The sequence below is a fragment of the Aythya fuligula genome, chromosome 4 (assembly GCF_009819795.1).
Source record: "Aythya fuligula isolate bAytFul2 chromosome 4, bAytFul2.pri, whole genome shotgun sequence".
Taxonomy (NCBI): Eukaryota; Metazoa; Chordata; class Aves; order Anseriformes; family Anatidae; genus Aythya; species Aythya fuligula.
Window position 1 is genome coordinate 6,844,399 of NC_045562.1, and position 20,188 is coordinate 6,864,586.

A 20,188-nucleotide genomic window follows, 5' to 3' on the forward strand; every position below is an offset into this window, starting at 1 on the left:
TAATACGTAATTATAGTAATCTATGTTATTTGCTATATGGAACAACATTTATTAGTCACCTTATGCCCTCTGAGTTTCTGTGAAGAAGAGTCCACACACTCCATATTTTTTCCTTTAATTCTTTCTTTTGTCGATTCCTTGGATATAAGCTGCGTGTAAATGCTACTCATGTGTCCCAAGTATGTATTGTAGTAACTATGAATGCTCAGTAACTTTTTTAAAGTTATTTGATTATTCCTAGTTCATCAGGTTATTATAATAAGATGTTGGCATGGAACATTTAAACCTTAAATCCAAAAATTTGCAAGGGAGACTTGATTTTTATCATCTCCCTAAGAAAGGAAAAATGGGACAAACATCATTGCAATAAACTGCTTTTAGATCATAGGTCAGATTAGAGATGGAACAATTCCTGATATTCAGGCTAGTGGTTTAGTTACAAATCAAAATGCTGCTCCTGCTAGTGGAATGTTTAGTAGGTAAGAAAGCTTTTTAATTTCTCTAAAACCTGGTTTGTCTGTATGAACTTCAGTAGAATGCTTGTCCAGTACATATAAAATGAATCAATTCCAATTCTAGGCCTGCCAGTGATTTCCTCGATTTTGCTGTTACATTCAGGGAGGAAGAAGCATGAGCAAATACTCAAAACATTGCTGTTTGGTGACAGATAAGACTGCAGTAAGTTACTCCCTAAAAGTTTGGAAATCAGTTGAGAGAGAGATTTTGATATTCCTTTTAATGTTGATGAAATACATGTATGTAACACTGTTCATCTTACGTTCTGCCATCTCTTCAGCCTTCTTTTCAACAGTGGTGCAAATTCAGTATATAACATACTTCAGAGGGTTCTCATCTGCTTTCATATTTGTTGCTTCCATAGATCTGATTATCTGGCTAACATACACTTGGGAAACTATTCTCTGTTAGCACTCTTAGATCACTGTCATATTTTTTTCTCTTTTTCATGATGTGCCTCATGATTCAAGACACAACTTAGTAAATTTCACTAAAGTCAGAGAGGAAAAAAACAACAACACACCTATAAAACAGTCTAAGGAGGGAATAGCAATTGATTTTGGAGCAAAAAGTATATAAAGAGCGACAATATGGATGAAGTATAAACCCTAGAGCACCTCTGGTTGTTTGAAGAAAATAAATGCAGAAAAGTGAAATGGTCTGTGGGATAACCTGTCAAAAATGTAATACGTGATTACTGTCTATGGTTTCAGGAAAAATGAATTGAAAAAAATAAATTGGTACTTAAAGTTTAGGGTTATTGCTTTTGACGTTTCAATGAGATCTTTACTGAGTAAAGATTTAAAGGGCCTCTTAAACTGAAAATTTGCTCTCAAATTTTCAGCTAAATTAAATATCAGCCCCATTCTAAGAGTAGTCTGGAACTCATTGTGGTCTTCTATATGTTGAAATATTTACCCTGCTGCTCCATCTAGATTTGCATCTGGCTTGAAGCTTCGTGTTGAAGCTTCAGTTAAAAATCTACCAAACCAAATCTACGTAGTTTACAGATGGCTTGAACATTCAAAAGTTACATTCAATTATTCTAATAACAGCAGTGTAAATGTCTCCCATTTTATGCACATAGAGAATCAAACGTGTGCTAATTTCTGTATTGTCTTTTGGAAACATTCTTTTTAAGAAATCACTGATTTTACCTGAAGATAGGTGAACAGATTTACATATTTGCACGTTGTTTTGCATTTTATTGTAGTGTCTTGATAATGTAAATTTAAGGAAGACTGAGATCCAGGGAGATAGGTCTTAAGTGACTGTTTTTCTACTACATGCAATTCTAATGAAGCTACTTACAGAGGTAGAGTGTTGAGCCAAGTTTAACTCTTCTGAACATGCAACTTGTAGGAAAATTGAGAATATGGATTGAGTTTGTTTTTCTTTTAACTCTAGACAATAATGCCAAGGAGTAGAATTTGAGAAGTCTTTCAGATTACTTTAAATTAAAAAAATAATAATTCAACTACCAGCATAAGCCAGGTGAAAATTGTTTAGACAGAAGTCTAAGAACAAAAGCTTATAACAAGAGAGTCTCCCTCTACCCTCTGCAGTTGTGTGAAGTAGTCAGCTGTAGCTGATCCCTTAAGAGTGTTGCACCAGCTTCAGGTGTCTGTGCTTTCAGCCCAAGTGATAGGTGCAGGAAGACATGCATGCTGTGGTTCATTTCCAAAAGGATCAAAATTGCTCAGAATTCCCCTATGGAAGCTCAAATAAGAGAAAATAAGATAGAGAAATGCTGTCTCTAGAAACACGTGTTTTATTTCAGACACCAGAAATACACAAGGAGAAGGACACTAACTTTGTAAACAATTAATCTGTAAGTATTGGTGGGTGCCAGCAAACCATTTCACGTGTGCATATGCACCCAATGCATATTTTAGCTATTGACTTTTACTCTATCAAACATCCCGAAGTTTCCAGGAACACTGTAGCTGGCTTATCAATTCTTACAATACTTGATGCACAAGTTATCTCTCTGATATTCTAGAAGAAACTCCCCTCTCCCTATCTTGCAGTTCAACTCAAAATGTACTGGTGTGATGAGTTGACAAAGGTTGTTAAGATGAAAACTAGACAGAAAGCCACGTCTGCTAGCAGTAGATAGAATACATCTGTCAAAGACAGACAGGGTTACGTTGTATTTTTAGGGTTTAATCTGTAATACATTTCTTTTGTACCTGATATTGTCTTTTTTTTTTTTTTTCCAACCTAATATTTTTGAAAAAGATAATGTAGTTACATGTTTTGTAGCCCCTATTACGGTCACTATGCTTTCTTCTAAGTTTATCAACCCCCCCAGTTTCTACATCTTTTTTTCCATTTTAAAATGCAGTTACCTCTATCCCATTCTAAATTACTGTTTTATCATCTTAGTAAGTGCTGAGGAGGAACCCATCATGATTCAGTTTGCTGAGAAGATACAGTTGTGCTGACAAAGTTGCCAGAATTAGTCACGTGTTTGGTCTTGGCAATGCCCTAGTTATTAAAAAGAAAATAATATCTACTAATCATTTTCAATAAAAGTGTTTAGTTATTTTAACAGCTTTTTAATTACTTAGAATAGTAGTGGTATAGACAATCATAGACAAAAAAAAATAAATATCTATATTTATATCTAGCTTATGCTAGCCAATTGGAGAGAGAGCAGTAGTCATTTCTGAATAGACTGGTTCTTGAGAAGAGACCATACACAGTGGCATTCCTCTATCACTAAGTGGTGAGAAAACCAATCTAATTAGGAGAAACATGAAATGAGCTGATATGAGTCAAATGTACTTAGTTAGAAAATACCAAATATTTTTTATGTCATTGGCCTTAAACATACTGAAACTGCACTAAAATCCGCTCTTCCAATTCATTGGTGAAACCTAATAGAGTTTTTGTCTTGGTAAATACAACAATAAAATACTGTCTAGAAAATGTTAAATCGTCTTCAAGTTGTTTCTGTAAGACAAAATGTTATTGCTGCATCACTGATTTGTACTTTTTTTGTCTTTGCCATGAATTCCACTAAGCTGACTTAATTGTAATGAAAACCTTTTTAGAGTGTTTCTTTTATATTTGTGATAATCAAATTTACGTGTGATACTGAGTTGTTGAAACTGTTTCTCAGGTTTTCATATACTGAAAACAATTACTTCAAGTAAAGATTATTACAGAATTTGTACTGTCTCTTTTAATCTCTAACTTCCAGGTACTTCTTACAGTCTATAGGAAGCTCTTGACCATTTTAATAAGCTGTTAGTTAGATAATACAGATCCCCTCTTGGCTGTAAAAATGTTGGTAGTGATTTGCAATAGTTAAGTGTTCATTAAAAGTAAGTTATGGTGTGATTTGCTTGAAATTTCCTATTACAAACAGCAGACCCAAGTGCAAAAAATGATTTTATCATGATTAATGTTCTTCTTGTATTTAAAAAAACATGGTTCCATGGTTCTCTGTGCCAACAAAGAAATTGTCCTCCATTCACTAGAGGTTTTGCAATTTCTCACCTGATTGGTACATGAGTGAAATCAAAGCTGCAAGTTCTGCTGAATTGGTAAGTAATTAGATGAGATATATTATGTTACCTGTACTTTTTCTTCTCTTTTTTTTTTTTTTTTTTAAATCAGTCTATAAAAATTACTTCTCCATTTCTTGCATTTTATTGCTCTTCAAATCATAGCTAAATCTATGGTTGCTTGTCTACATACATACAGCGACAGACATTTCTTCTGTCATAACTGTCTTCTAACACATTTGGGGTAACAGCTGCCTATAGACTAACATCTTCACTCTTTCGTTCAACTTAACACACTCATCTTTTTTTCTTTCAGAGTAGAATGTGCAGCTACAAGATAGTACGAAACGGTTCTGCCAAACAGTGAAAAAGGATGACATGAGGAACTTTTGCTTGTTCATTGAGAGTAAAGCTCCTATCTTTTGAAAGGCTAATGATGATCACAGCAAGCAGAACCTGCATTTTGTATAATATATGAAGGATAATATTTGGTACTCCAGCAGCATGATGTAATATTGATTCAACACACTCTCTGCAAACCTTGTGAGTCATAGTTCTTGAAGACTTTTTAATCCCTTGCTGGATTGCAGCATCACTTCTTAGTTGGTCATACATCAAATGTGAGACTGTGCAGAGAAGCCTACAAGCTTACGTCTTATTTCCTAGTCTACTTGGCTGTGCTGGGGAGAAAGCTCATAGAGTAAAACGCAGCAGAGAGCTGTCAATCCATTTATAAGGCAGATCTCACCGGTGCAACTTAAGAGTACTTCTTAGCTGGTAACCAGATGCATGTCCGGATACATCTTGACTCCATGCTGGGATGAGACCTAGGTAAGTGACATTTGTCCTCCATCCTCTTATCTTTTTGTGTCCACTCCAATTTCTACTGGCAAGAAAGTAGTTCCCCAGCAAATCTGTAATTGTTTGCTTTAAACCACCGGGCTACCTGGGACTGACTGACTCTCCAGGACATACTTGCCCTGGGGCTTAGATGAAAGCATAGGTAGTAACAGACCTATAGAGCAACAACTGGAGCTGTAAGCACATTTGACATTTTACTTGTCCTGTGTGCATGTGAAATGCCCACCAAGTTCCTAGCCTGGAGGGCTCAGGGAATATGCTCTTTGTTCAGAAACATGCTGGGTCTTGAAAGCAAAACTGCATCCCTGTTTGCAGTTCATGAGAAACTTGAAAATACTGGAGTTGGTAGGAAATTTAGCCCATAACTACATAAAGACACTCCATGCACCACAAATCCTGCTTTTCCCCCAGCTGTATCTACTCTTTTTGTCTCCTGAGCAGCATACCAAACATGATCAGTGAAGCTGTATTAGCAGATCAGGACAGGATAGTTTTGGCCAGTTGCTGGTACATGTAGGTGATGAAATGCTGGTGGTGAGGAGTGCTGCTACAAACTACAGGAAATTAACTTTCCCATTCTTTTTCCCTCTGAAGGAGGAGAAAAAGTATTTAAAGACTAGCCAATGCCAGAAATTAAAGTAAGAGCAACCATGATTAGAGAAGGCATGATTAATATTATAATTGCACCACACTAACAATAATAATTATAATTACTTTTATTTACATAAATTTAATTGCAGCAGTTAGTCCAGATTTACTGTTATGAACACAGTGATTTGTGGCTTGTGAGGTGAAAGATGATTCAAGTAGAGCTTTCCCCTTGCACTGTGAGTAGTGACTTCATTTTTAAGGCTAAGAAATGTTGTACTTTTGTACTTTAAATGACAACAATCAATTTCTTTAAGAAAGCCAGCCAAGGATGGGAGCTGATGGAAGGCACTAGCTCCTCTGGGCACTATTTGGTATTCACTGAGAGCAAAGGAGATAGAAACCTGCTCAGCTGATCATCTGAAGTCTCACTGGATGCTGCATCACCAGAAGTCTTCACATTACGTGGCTCCCAGGACTGACAGGCTCAGCTCAGAGTCTGCAAGGTAAAGTCCCCATCAGCGGGTGCAAGGAAGGGAAGATGATGAAATTTCCATACAGGAAGGGGATGGCACAGCACCTACTGCTTCTGTTGTGGAGGGAATTGAGGAGTTGCTACTTGTTACAGAGAATTGGAGGCTGCCAGAGGGTGAATCCTGGAGCAACTGGTGAGAAGCTAATGAGGAGATGCCAGGGCCTGGGGCCGAGAGTGTGGTTGCTAGGAAGATGGAAGTATTTCTTAAGGAAGAGTCAGCTGGAAGGTTTGGGGGCAGGTATACGAGAAAGCAGGGATAACGTGGCAGTAGGATGATGCCTTGGTAGAAGAAAAATTGAAAAAGTGTTATGTTTTATCTAGATTGGGAAAGGGCAAATATAATAGGTGGGTGACTACTGTCTGTCATGCCTGCCCTCTGATTTCTGGTAAACCCACATAGGTTTGGAGTGCACACTGTAAAGAATTGGAAAAAAGTAACATAAAATATCCCTGATAGTGCAGGAAAGACGGGCTCAGGCACATGACAGACTTACCAAGTTGGAGTATATCTGTGGGGTGAGGTAATTAAAAACGTGTATGCTGCAGCACGTGTTGTAAACATGTAAGCTGTAGCAAATGTGAACTATAACTCGATGAAAGCAGCTCACGGTGGTGTGAACTGCGAGCATAAGCCTAGGCAGTGCCCCCAGCCCAGGTGGTGTGCATGAAACTGTTAGCTGTAGAAATTACCTTCACAGCTTCTCCCAGCTGGGTTCAGGCGGCTAACGGGGCTGTGTGAGGTTTTTGCAGGGCCAGGCAAAAACCTGCTTTAAAAATTGTAATTTCTATAGCTGATGAAGATATGCACTAAATAGATTGAAGGAGTACTCTTAAGGGTGTCTATAACAGAACAGCTGGTTCTTACTGGCATCCTATAGCCACTCATGCTTCCACTGGGTTAAAGGCAAGTATGAGGGAGACTTGCTAGCCAAAAGCTTCTGAAGGAACAAAATGCCTGGCTCTAAAAAGGGAGTGACTGTATCATGTATCACACTGGGAAGCCTTGGAGAGGATTGAACTGCTTTGCTCTTCTGCGTTTCAGTGTTTCTGTGTCTTCAGGGTTTCTAAAGGGCTCCTGTAACAAGCTCTTTATAGAACTGTGTGCTGAGTTACTGCAAAAAGAGCTGGAAGATGCATAATTGCTCTGAGGTATAATTTGTGGGCACCATAAAAATGATGGCAGGGGAAGTAGATCCAGGTCACTTGTATTTGTCCGGGTCATGTGTTCAGCTGTATATCAGTGTACAGCTGACTACAGCAAGATGTTGGGTACCTGACATCAATTCTTTAAGAGTTTTCCAGGGACTGGAGGAGGTAGAGAGCAAAGGGCAGAAAAAATGAAATGTGCATCCCTGCACGTACTATGTATCACCTACGTAAATGAACTTGGAGCAGATCCAAAATATCCTTGGAGCAGAACATTGTGTAGAAGCAGGTACTATTATTATTGCTACTGTATGTGCTGTTTGTGAACTGTCTAACTAAGCATGATAGCTTTGGTGGCATGCAGCTATTACATAAACAAGCCCCAAGCACTTTATATATATATATATATAAAAAAATAATGGACTAGGATGTTCATTATAAACTGTCCTTTTCTTAAAGCTTTAGCTTCAAACTGCCAGTGGGAGCTGGTTTTCCTTAGGACATGCATAGCACCCTTTCAGTAAGGGCTCAGTTCCCTGCTCTGTTCTTGTGCTTGCTATGGCTGTACTGGGTGCAGGGCAGAGTTACTCAGCAGAGTAACACAGCGGGCTGTGTGCATGTAATGCAGCCCGTTTGCTGCTTGAGCTGTCTCAGGAACGGTAAGTGAAAGAGTGGGGTTGACATGCTGCTCTGCCTGAGCTAATTAAAAGCAAATTGTTTATAGCTTACAAATTCCTATCTTTGTTTGGCTGTTGGGGCTTGTTATTTTTAAGGGTGTGTGAACTGTGATTTCTGAGAAGTGTTAATGAGTTCTCTTGGTTGCTTTCATCTGAGAATACAAAATTTTACTAAAATGTCATTCTTTCTCTCTTAAATGGTTCTGTTCTGTTAGGTGTCCAAACTGTGGTGGTGTTTTTTTTTTTTTTTCTTTTTTTTTTTCCTCCTTTGTTTTTGTTTTTAATGCTTTTCTAATGAGGGTGATTTTCTTTAAGCTGCTGAGTGTTTTCTGTGGGGTACTAAGCCCCTGGAGGCTGTGGGCATTGAAAGGTGCCTGACATCTTAAACAGCCAGGTCCCTTTTAATGTTAGCATTTTTGCTTACTTTTAATGGATGAGGGTGGATCTTCTTGGAGGTGAAGGAACCAATTTTGACCACTTCCTCTATGCTCCCTGCTAAGGGGAGGGGGAAGCAAATCATTCAAAATTAATTAAAAGATGAAAAGGAAAAGTAAGGAGTATACTGTGTTTAAGACGGGGGAAGCAAGGAATGTTGAAAGTTCTCTGCTTTGTGCTTTTCATCTGTAAGACAAAAACTTACTGCCTGTCAGAAGTGGTAGAAGAAAATCCATCAATGTGTACGTGGTATGTTGACTGCAGTGCAGAAGATCATACGTAACATTTAAATTTAACAATTTAAACAAGTTCTTTTTGTTCTCCTCTGAAAAATATGAGGTTAAAGAGTAAGACTCTGTGACGTGCTGACTCTACAGATAAATATTTTGATCAGCTTGGAGTAATCTCTGAATGGAGTCGTTGGAGAACACAGTACAGAGATATCCAAGTTCCCTGGGTCTGCAACAGCACGTGTCCAGAAGGAGGCTGGCTGCATTCGTGTGATAACATGGTCAGTGCCTGCTTAAATGGAGTATGGATTCATATGGATATGGCTGTGCTAGTTCTGAAATCGCAGTGGTGGGTCCACGTGGTGGTTTGTGATGCAGCTTGCAGATGTGTGGGCTTTTAGACGAAGGCAGAGTGAGGTTTTCAAGACGGGTCTGAAAGTCCAACTTAGTTTTCTTTAGCTGCTGCTGCGGTTTTGTGTGGGCCACTTAAATCTATCTTTTCCTTTTAGTTCTCCATTTCCCCTGCCTCCCTCAAATGGCAGTAATGGTCCATCTTGTCCATCAATTGAGAGCATTGCTAATTGCAAACCGTTGACGTTTATAAACCACTTCAGAAACGAATAGTCATCTTGGGTGAGATCAAATTGCCACTCTGTTCTCACCATGGAAATAAAAGCACATTGGTGTCTACTTGCCTCAGATCTACTTGTGACCCCAGGCCTGACAACACCGAGGCCGGTGTCTGGGGAGGCCATTCGTGCCTCATACAGGGGCAGCAGAGCTATTTGCTGTCTATTCTTCAAAAATACACGAGGTGAGGGAAAGCGTTTCAAACCTTGGAGGTAAAACAATGCTTTGCTTCTGTATTACTCTTGGCAGGTAGTGAGTGTCAACAACTGTCTGCTGAAATTCACAAATCTGACTTCCTACAGCTCTTCCTAGCTACTCCAGGCAGGATATTCCTTTCTGCAGATGTGGCACAGTTCCGCGAGTCAGAACCCGATGTTCAGTGAGCAAGTCCCAGCTAAATCTTGGGTCATCTCACAAGGCTTTGGCGTGGCTGACTGCTGCTATTAACATTAATTTTCCTGGCAAACTAACTAGAAGTGTCTTTCCTAGTTTCAGATGCTAAGATCCAACTTGACAAGGTGGCAACTGTCTAGTCATGCAAGTAAAATGATTAGCTTAGGCTGAAGTTTCAAGCTTTCAATTCTTTCAAATAAGGTAAAGAGAATACAGAAACGCTCTCCCCATGAATAGACAGATGCCGAAATCCTATCTGGCTGAATAAAATTGTAAGGATGTCTATGTAGGTCCGTCTCCAGACTGATGCTTTGGTTCATATCATGGGCAGTGGAAATTCTATGGCCCTGCTAGCAGGAACATTACCAGGATATATCATAGATGAATCCAGACAAGGTAAAAATCCGCACGTTTAAATTGAAGGCTGGGATTAAGGTGTCTCCTGCAGGACCTGTAAGAATATACATGGTGTATCTTCTACAGCACTGTCTGTTGGCTTCCTTGAACGCCTCCTGTTCACAGAGTAGACCAGATCTCTCTAAGCAAAATAAAGTTGGAGACCCAGACGTTGCGAGTGGCTGTCAACATTTGCAGACTGACTGGGACAGTGTGATGAGCCAAGCCCTTGGCAGCACAGCCTGGCCAGGTTTGCGTGCGTGGGCAGCAGGTCAGAGCAGCTTCTAAGCACTGAGCTGAGATACTAAATGCTAGTGGGAATGCAGGTGTGGGAGAAATGCGTGCCGAATCACACAGCAGTGGGTAGGTGAGGAAGTGATGAGCACGATTTATAAGCTGTGGGATAAACCAGAAAGCTCGGATCCCAGCAAAGATTTGTGCGCTGGGAGATTTGTGATAAGGGACCTGAAAAGGCAGTCTGGACCAAAATAGAGCAGACAACATTAGACTGCAGTACTCCCAGCTGAGAGCTCAAACTCTCTTTTAAAGTCTGTACTGATTGTAGAGACAGCTAGTTGGAAGAATGGTTTAGAGTCTTGCAGACACTGGAAGCTCCAAGCAGGGAGACATTTGACTGCTGGTATGCTCATAGTTGCTTACACTGTTTTTTGTTGGTTTTTTTTTTTTTTTTTTTTTTTGGGGGGGGAGGCTGTGGGTAAGAAGTGACAACTCTTCCTCTTTTGCAGCTGGGTGCAACCATGCTTTCCTACAGAATGAGCTGAGGATACGGTGAAGCTCAGCCATATGACATCAGTTTGGTACTTAAGCCTAACAGAAATATTGCAACCTGCCTTTCTTTTCCCTATTAGCTCCCAAAGCTGTACTGAAATTTTGCAAAATAAATGGGAGCAGAGAAAACTGGAACAGGCAACCTCTTGCTGAAGACAGCTGTAGTGTAACTTTGCATTCTGGTACCCTTAAGCTGCTAATGTCACTTCCCCCTTTGGTAAATTCAACCCATGTTTTTGTTCACTATTTATTGGTTTGTTCCCTCTGTGGGAACTGGTTGATCTCACCGTTGGTACAAAAAGTTTTGGTGAAGTCAACGGTTTATTCTTAAATTTGAACCATGTGCTTTTTGCTTAGAATTAAGCTTAAAAAAACTCATCCACCATGGGAATGAATTTTTAGGTCAGGCAATGGTACCATGTGCTGTAAGTTCTTGGTGCCAGCTGAAGCTCATGAAATTCTTGTCTGTGGTACGGGCACGCAAATAATGGAGTCTTCAGAAGCCCAAATGGAGTTGAGAGGAATGACAGGAGCATTTTAGGGATTTTTTTCTATTCAAGATGTCTGTCCTAAAGCTCTTCCTGGATAGGAGCATGCAGATGTTCTTCTCAAATACCAAGGTGCCTTTTTGAAAGGCAGGTCCAGTGTTGATATTCCCTATAACCCAGTAACGACAAGGAAAGTAAAGAACCACATTTTGCTTATGATGGCAAACTGATTCATTTAGCTCTCGGTCTTCCTTTGATAAACTCAAGGTGAAAATTCTCTGCTCGTGTTTTTTTTTTTTTTTTTTTTTATCTCCCACAGTTGGTCATTCAGTTGTGGTTTCCAAGAGAGGTCAAGAGGCAAGGAGCTGTTATCAACTGTGGTTGAAGCCTTTCTGATCTTGCCTGCCTGATATTAGCGGCTGGAGAAATGAGTTTCTTAGTCTTGAACTTCCTCTTTGCGATTTTCCCGTCTTTGCTACTAACAAAGAATAATGCTTGTCTGTGTTACAGATCAGCTGCTGCTTTTGTAATTTCCTTAGTGTTTTCATTGCCTTTAGTGCTGCTGGCAGCATTTCATGGCAGAATTGCCACTGAAATACCTGGTTAGCGTCTGCGACGTCTGCTTGTTTTGGATGTCCATATGAGATATTTTACAGAAAGTTAATGCTGATTACACAACTGTGCATAATATACAGGCTGAGGGGAGGAGAGCTCCTCAGTTGGCTTAAATCAGCCTCAGTCTCAAAGCTGTTGTGAAGTTTTGTGGTGTCCCTCCTATAAATACTGCCGGTAATGGAGAAAACACCTACCACCTTCCTCTCAACTGCATCACCCCAGTTCTTAGTCACAAGTGTGTTTTATAAACTGAGGCTGAGGGATTTTGTGGATCAGAGCAGTGTTCTTCACCCGTCTTGTCTGACTGCTGTCTCCACGGGGCTGTGAGGTAAAGGCCACTTTCCTTTTTCCCTTGGCAAATTCCATCTATTGTGACTGTCTGCTCGCCCCGAAAGGAAATCACATACTGAAACAGAAATTCATTAGCCGCACAGGTATGATGAGCTCCCGTTAAGGCGCTCTTGAAAAATACCCTTTGGAGATCACTGAAAATGGATTTCTTGTTGTAATTTGCACCACCTTGCAAAATTTGAGCAGGGAATTTGCCAGCAATTAAAACAATGGCTAGATACAACCGAGAAAATAGTTTTTCATTTGGTAGACTGCAGATATTGGGTGCATATGCATGCTGGCTGTTCCTGATGTATGGAAATGATCTTCCTCTCTGTTGTGAGAGAATTCATAGCAGGAGATAGACCACAGGACTCAGAAGGTGCTTTAGGTTATTGGAAGGCAAAACCAGGTCCGTGAGCTGTTGGATGCTTAGCAGTTGTTACCTGTGTCCCTTTCTGTCTCAGCATAGCTGCACTGCTGTTATATGGCTCCTGTTGCACAAAGCCTGCTTATTTATAGCTTGTATAATTGCACATTTGGATAGCGAGGTAGCAAACGAGTTGCTAGTGGCCAGCTGCTTTCTTAAATGGAAAAAAATATCCCATGGTCCAGGGCAGCAGACCGTTGAGACATGTAAAGAAGCTAACTGCAGGGGACCATGGTGGAAAAATGCTGAGGGAGTTTCAGGGCTGCTGGTGGGTACTGACTTGTGATGATTCAGAGAGATTCCCATGCAGCACGGCTTTAGAGCTGGATTGCTCGATGTAGGAGAAGTGACAGCATTGCAAGGTCTTTGCTGAGCAGCTCCTTTGAAATGAGCCCCGTGAGTTCCTACCTGGCTAGCTTGGTTGTGTCTGCACTTTTCGTGTGACATGGATGTTTCGGGAAGATCGTTATGCTAGGGAGGAAAAGCTTGAAATCTCTTGCAAATCTGAAGCATTTTTACTCCAATTAGGTGGGAGGAAACCACAGTTTGAGGCTGAATTGAAGTAAAATCCCTTTGAAGTGCTGCATAAATAGCATCAACCTTCAGAAGGAGGAAAGCTGACGTTTTACTGACATGCAGAAGACATGTTCGTAGCTACTGGAGAAAAGGTGGTGCCTGTTTGTTTGTTTTTAATTTCTGCTCTCATCCCTTTCTTCAGACTCCACGTTGCCATGGCCTTTAAGCTTATTTTTTTTAAACATTTATAAGTGTTTTGACTTCTTTAATTGGACACCATATAGCCAAATCATTCTGTGCAAGCCTTAGAAAACTTAGCAGAAATACTTGGATGGACTTTGATCTTCTGTCTACCAATAAGTTAAAGAAGACTGCTAAAATAAGCAGAGGCACCACTAGCAATGACTATTACTACAGTAAATAATTTAAAACTCTTGTACAGCTCCATTTATTTCTCCTTTTCTAATTCCTGAAGCATAGTGTAGAGTATAGAAAAAAGTGTTTTTATATATCAGGACTGTATGATGAAGTATCGTAAAATACAGGATCTAGAAAAAAAAATCTGCATGTATGTGTGGGCAAACCTTAATTTTGCCTAAAGAATGTAACTTGCTGCTTTTTAATTTGTGGTGCGGATACAGCAAATCTGCAATTAAGCCTTCTAGCAGGTCTGTAGGATTGGTAATTGTTTTGTAATCCTTCTTTGGAACACAATAAATGCAAACAGTAATCACAGGTTTAATGAGTATAATCTATCATAAAACACCTAACAAAACAGTATGTGCAATATTATCTTCTGGTTTGTGCTTCAAATATTCCAACTGTATTAAAGGAGTGCAGCAGTTCCCGAGTACCTATCTAGGCAGGAAGAGGAGAGAACAGACTTCTAAATAAGTAAACAGCATGCATCTGTATGATAAACAAGAAGGCTTATTCAAAATTCATTTTGCTCTTGTAGAGGTGAGTGGAAGGTTCTTACGGATTGCAGGCGCACACTATCCTGCTGCACTAAGGTTATCTAAAACCTGTTTTGAGAGATCACACAATGTACAACAGGATATTTAGAAAGGGTTGCTGAATCATGAACTGTAAGACTCGATATTTTCCTTAACTGCACACTTGCAGAAATTCTTATCCATGTCTTCATTCCCTTATGCCATAATCATTTCAGGTTTCTCACCTATGCCTTTAACCTCTCAAAAAATATACAGAATACCCAGCTTCTGACTTCATGGAAATCAAAGGGAGAGTTACTAAAACTGACCTGCTTTAACACTCCTGTAAGAAACACAATCTTGGACCAGTGCTTGAGAAACCACCTTCCTAACTCATCATACTCTTTCCACGGGCATAGGTTATCTGACGTGATCCCATGAACGTTCCCAGCAAACTTTGCCTTTTGACTTCAGTGAATGCTAATTCACAGGCTGTGTCTGCAAGAATCTGAAATTAAAAATCTAGCTGTGTGATTCTTGGTCAAGAAACTAGGGAAGCTGTTGGTACTACGTGGTGCTGCACTTGTTTTAAACTAGTTTCTGGCCAGAGTTACCGAGAGGGTCAAAACGTGTAAACCTGGAAATCAGGAAAACCTTTTCATCTTGAGATTCAATTGAACCTGGCACTGCACATGCCTTCAGGCAGACCTTGCTACTTTTAGGTTAACTTAACTCTGTTGCTTCACTGCTCACCGCCTTGAAAATTTAGAAGAATTTGTTGCTTGAGAAGCAGTCAGTTGCAAATGTAGTACAAATGTGAATCTTGAGGGATTAATACTTTCTCCCAGGACAAATGCATAAACTTAACCTATTTTTCTAGTCTCTTCCTGAGCCTAATGAGGAGTTATGCTATGGGTGAAGTTTCTTGCCTGGGTGGCCAGCTGACTTCTGTGTGTAGAGTGGTGTTCCAGTCTGGCATAGTACTGAATCGCACCTCATGGACCAACCATCTGATTCATTGTGACTTTTTTCCCCTCTAATGTCTGTAGTTGTAATTGAGAGAGGAAAGTGTGGAAGAGAGAATAAAAATCAAGAGATAAAATAAGAAATGGGCTTGGGAAAGCAAGGAAAGCACCTTGTAATTTACTACTACGAGGAATGTGGGAGCAGTGTTAATGCACAAGTATGTCCTGGTTAAAAACAAAAACATTTTGATTGATTTTGCTTAAATCTGGATAGTTTTTAAGACTTTTTTTTTCATAAGCTGCTAGAAATTTGGCCTGTACAACCCCAAATCTACATTGTTTTATCCTGAGCTGGCTTCAATTAGAATAAATTTAAATTTGGGAGTGATGTCTGCCACAAGTTAGTCCATGTTTTGTAGTAACGGGGCATAACTTAGCACTTGTTACAGCCAGATTTTTTTTTTTTTTTTTTAAAATAATTTGGCTCACCAACGAGCAGTGTCAGTGGATTCAGTTTCATTAGACTAAAGGTTAATTTGGCTCTGAAATCTAATAATTTCTTGGCAACTGTGGCACAGAGAACTTTTGAACACTGAAGCGAACCATTTCTTATAAAAATCCAAGTGAAGGTGTTGAAGACTTCAGTTTTTCATCCGTTATGGTTGTGTTTCATTTACAGCTATTCAGACTGAAGAATCCTCACGTGGAGGAGAGTAAGTAGGTTGGGAAAGAGGTGATGGGAGATTGCTGGTAGGCAATAGTTTTGCATCCTATGGCTTTACGTAAGGCAACGATATGCTGTTGAATGAACTAATTTGGCTTTTTATGGCAGCTGTGGCCTGTACATGGTTTGTATCAGAGGTATTTAGACCCGTTGATCCATACAGCAGGAGATTCAGTCACCATGTTCCCATCCCTGTCTGACATGACTCAGACCCAATGGAGACAGGATGACTTTAAATCATAACTAGTGTATGAAAGTGTATGAAATTCCCCTCTCCAGTTCCTAACTGTTCAGAACAGAGTCATTTATCAAGTACAGCACCTTTCTGGATAAGAAAGTTTGACATGGGAACTCTGTCTTCAGTAGAGTCCTTGTTAAAAGCCAGTTGGGGTATCCCGTACTCCTGTTATTCTGTCTTGAGCTCTTATTTGGCTGTGTGAGGAAGGCTGGGCTGAGTGTCACCCCAGACAGGTCCGTACTGTTTCCCAGAACAAATGTGGACAGCAGTGAGCAAGCTTGTTGGAGCCATGCCAAGAGCTGTGCTGCTGGGGAACCAGCTATTTTCTCAGAGTATTCTGACTCTCATTCTTCATCCAAGCTAGTTTAGACAGCTTTTCAGAGCATCATCTTCTACTGTATGACCTTACTTTTTGAAAGGATACTAAATACTGTGGCTCACGGTGCTTGAAGCAGGTTGCAGAGTAATCAAGGTTAAGGTTATCGAGGTTTACTCCCTGGTAACCTTACCAGAGTTGGATACCTTTCCCTCCGAGCAGAACTGTGCAGACAACCCAGTCCTAGACTGCAAACTAGGGTGGTGGTGCTGTTTTCAGTGGTCATGGTGCCACGAGCTCACACACACAGAGGCAAAGACACGGGGAATGAAAACTCTGAGGAATTTGATTTCAAGTCTTTCATTCCAACTCCCCTTTTGCTCAGGGGTGACCAGCAAGCAGGGAGAAGAGCTTTTCTTTGAGACCCGTCCTCGTACTGTGACGTGGCATCTTCCGGATCCAGGCTGGTCCAGATCTCTGAAACACAGCCAGCAAATCTCCTGCGGCTGAGAGGATGGCTGTGAAACAACTTTAGATTTGCAGCACGTTGGCTGTTGCTCGGTAATTGTTCTGTGTGGGTTTTACTGCTTGGCAAATGAAAGATCACTTGTTTCTCGGTTACTGCTGGGTGTAGGAGCTGGCACACAGCAAGCACCGTGGCTTTGGCTGAAGGGCTCTGGATCTCGACGGGAGATGGTTGCACCCTGGGCTACACAGCACCAAGGAGTGCTCTGCCTACCTCTGTGCCAGGGTTTGCAGTCAGCAGCTGCCTTAAAGATACAAATGTTCAATTCAAAGAGAGTTGTCTCACCTATCTGCTGAATTCCTGATATCCTTTATTCCCTTCCAAACAGGCTGCTTTCATTTAAAGCTCTAATCTCAAACAAGTGAGGCACATCCATATGATAAAGGCATTTTCCTGTGTTTCTGGACAGGGATCTCTATACTGAATAAAATTTACTAGCAGTTATGCTTCCTATGCCGGGAGATTGACCGTTTCCCTAATGGGACATTAGGTGTGCTTGATTTTAAATCCACTATGGCCGTGCTTCTTACTGTGTGAAATAACAAATTGTGAAAGAAAAGGCAAAGTGGTTGCAAAATCAAATACGTATTGAAAATGAAGTTAAGCCTCTAACCAGGGAAACATAAAACATACTGTGGGAGCTCATATCTACTTTTGCTGAAATAGTCTGTGTTCTGATTATTGCTTATATTATTTAAATACATGGTGTGCTTCCCTTTCTCATGCTGCTCACCTTTTTTCCTGAAGGTAGTTTACGGGACTACAGACCTTCCTTTCTCCCTTGCAAACTGCTTTAGGCACAGATAATCGTGGTCTGGCCCCTGGCTTTGTTTAGTACAGTCTGATCACAATACTAACACTTCTGTAGTACAAATAACTATTTTTATATCAAATATGTCACTTACAGAATGATGCTGAGACTTTAGTCACTTGTTAAGGTCATAAAACTACTTCTAAAGGAGGATTGAAAATAAATCTGTCTCTTTAGCAGGTTATTTCAGAAGAACCCTCTGAGTCCTTTGCTAACACAGTAATGACAAGTGGTTTTGGGGCTGGAAAAGGTGGACTTGAGGTCTGGACCATTTCAACAGGGCCAATTTTGCTCTTGTTGGATGTTTTGCTTTTTAAAGGGAACCTTAAGATATTTTTTGTCTTCCGAGGGTAATGATGGGATATCGCAGGAAATGTTTGTTCACTGATTTGCACAGTGGAACATGCTGAAAAAATATATATTTTTTGTCTTTATGGAGTGGACACAAGCATAAGATGGCTTCTCAGTTCATGCACAGCTGTAGCAGATACAGTTTTCCTATAGAAACACATCCCGGCTGTTTGCAAAATGAGGACTGTAGCTCTTCTTGCAACTAGCTTAATTGCCTTTCCGTAATCCCTGGCAACTCACTGAGCTGATTTTTGGGGCATGCAAGAAGAAAAGGAAGAGAAGAGGAAAGTCAGGAAACCAAATGCTTTCTTTCTCACCTAAAGCATGGCTCCAAGGGGTAGGAGGACAGGAATTCCAATGGCAAGGAATAAACCAAACCCCTGTACCACCCTGTATTGTTTTTTTCCCCAATTTCATGCGACTCTAAATTATAATAAATATTGCCCATATCCCATCCTATCACATGGTATTCCTGCTTCTCAGGGTAAGTTAAATCGCTGCTCTCTGTAGATAACAACTTGTGATTGCAGCAGCACAATTGCTTTCAGTGAAATTGGTGAAGCTAGTTATATCGTATTTCCAAAGCAACCCTGAGGTAGAGTAACAGACTGTGCCTGTGCTTCTGGAGTGGAAGCCTCTTTCCCAGGCAGCACTTCATGCTAATAGTGTTAAATGGTAGGGTGGCTTTTTTTCTCCCACTTCTCCGCAGAAAGTTTTGAAAAGTGTGCCTACAAAAATGCTCCGTGTTCTGAATTGACAGGTGAGTGAATGGGAAAAAGTAATTCAGTGTTGGAAAAGAGGGCTGGGAAGGGGGCGTAGGAGAAGCAGGCAGAGGTTAGAGTAGTGTCTCTGTACTTGGTGAGACCTGATTCCTCACCAATTCAAGCAGCAGTTAGGAATAGTGAGTCTGCCGAGGAGAAGCACAGCAGCCACTTGCTGTGAGCTGCATTTCCAGCAAGCAGCTATAGGTAGTGTAAAACACCTCCTGGTAGTCCCTGGAGCTCTTTTAAATTTCCTTGTTGTCAAAGTCAAATGTTGCCATACAATGCCTTTACAAACCTCATACTGAAGTTCATAATCACCACTAAAATCAGTCAGATTCCTCTGGCTTGTTGCCTTCATTTAAAAAGCAAATAAAATGCCACTGCCTCACTGTTCATATGCAACGGTAAAAAGAAAGAAAATCACAGCAATATTTTTTTTGCCAGGCCTCACAACTGTGAATCACTACCCAAAGTGCAGGATGGAGAGGATTAGAAGTAAAGTTCCACTTAGATGCTTTCATGTATGTACCAGCCAGTGCTTTCAGAGCTCTTTATAAGGAAAACATGCTTGCAGTGTGTCTTCTAGGAGTGATATTATTTTGTCATAAGCCATAAATAATAAATGTAACGTCAGGGTAATTCAGAAGGCAGGGACTGCAGATATGCTAGAAATAATCTAGTTGCAAAAGCTCAATGGAAGGAACAAAAAGAAAATGCGAGAGTGAGATAGACAAACATTTTTATATGACAAAAATCATGCAAACAGGACTTGACTATAAAAGCAGATGGATGATGCATTTCTACATGTATATTGCATCATTTAAAAAACAAATAAGCAAAAACCCACAGCCTTTGATGAAAAGATGACAAAATGAATATGAATTGCATCGGGTTGTACTGAAAGCACCTTTACACAAACAGCATCACGTTTGTGCATACAAAGAACTGGATTCTGTGCTGTAAGGTCACTGACCTGACCTGACTTCCTACTGAGGATTTTGTCAGCCTCTTGATGTTGAGAAAATGTGGGGACGTAGAGTGAAACAGTGAATTTCTTCAATGCCTCCCAACTACAATAAATGGCACTAATTTGGTGGCTTATTCTATGTATAATAAATTATTTAGAAGATCAGTCGAGTTCCTGCATGTATACATCTTTAACTGTGATCATAAAAAAACATAATACCCCAAAACCTTAATAAAACTCTAATAGCAGCTGAAGTAGAAAGAAACGACAGTTTTGTCATAAAGAACAGCTATTTGGATCCATCTACTGTTCTTGAAATGAATCAATAAAACGTTTCCCTTTGTTTTAATGCAGGAAGTGGGATCTAGATGAAGCGTATCAAAGCAAACAGAATGTGTCAACCACGACTGCGATTTTACCCCTAGTAAATATTCCTTTTCCAAGCTTGCTTCATTCTGAGGGAGATGTGGCATGGTACAGATTCCCGAAGTCGTGAACTAC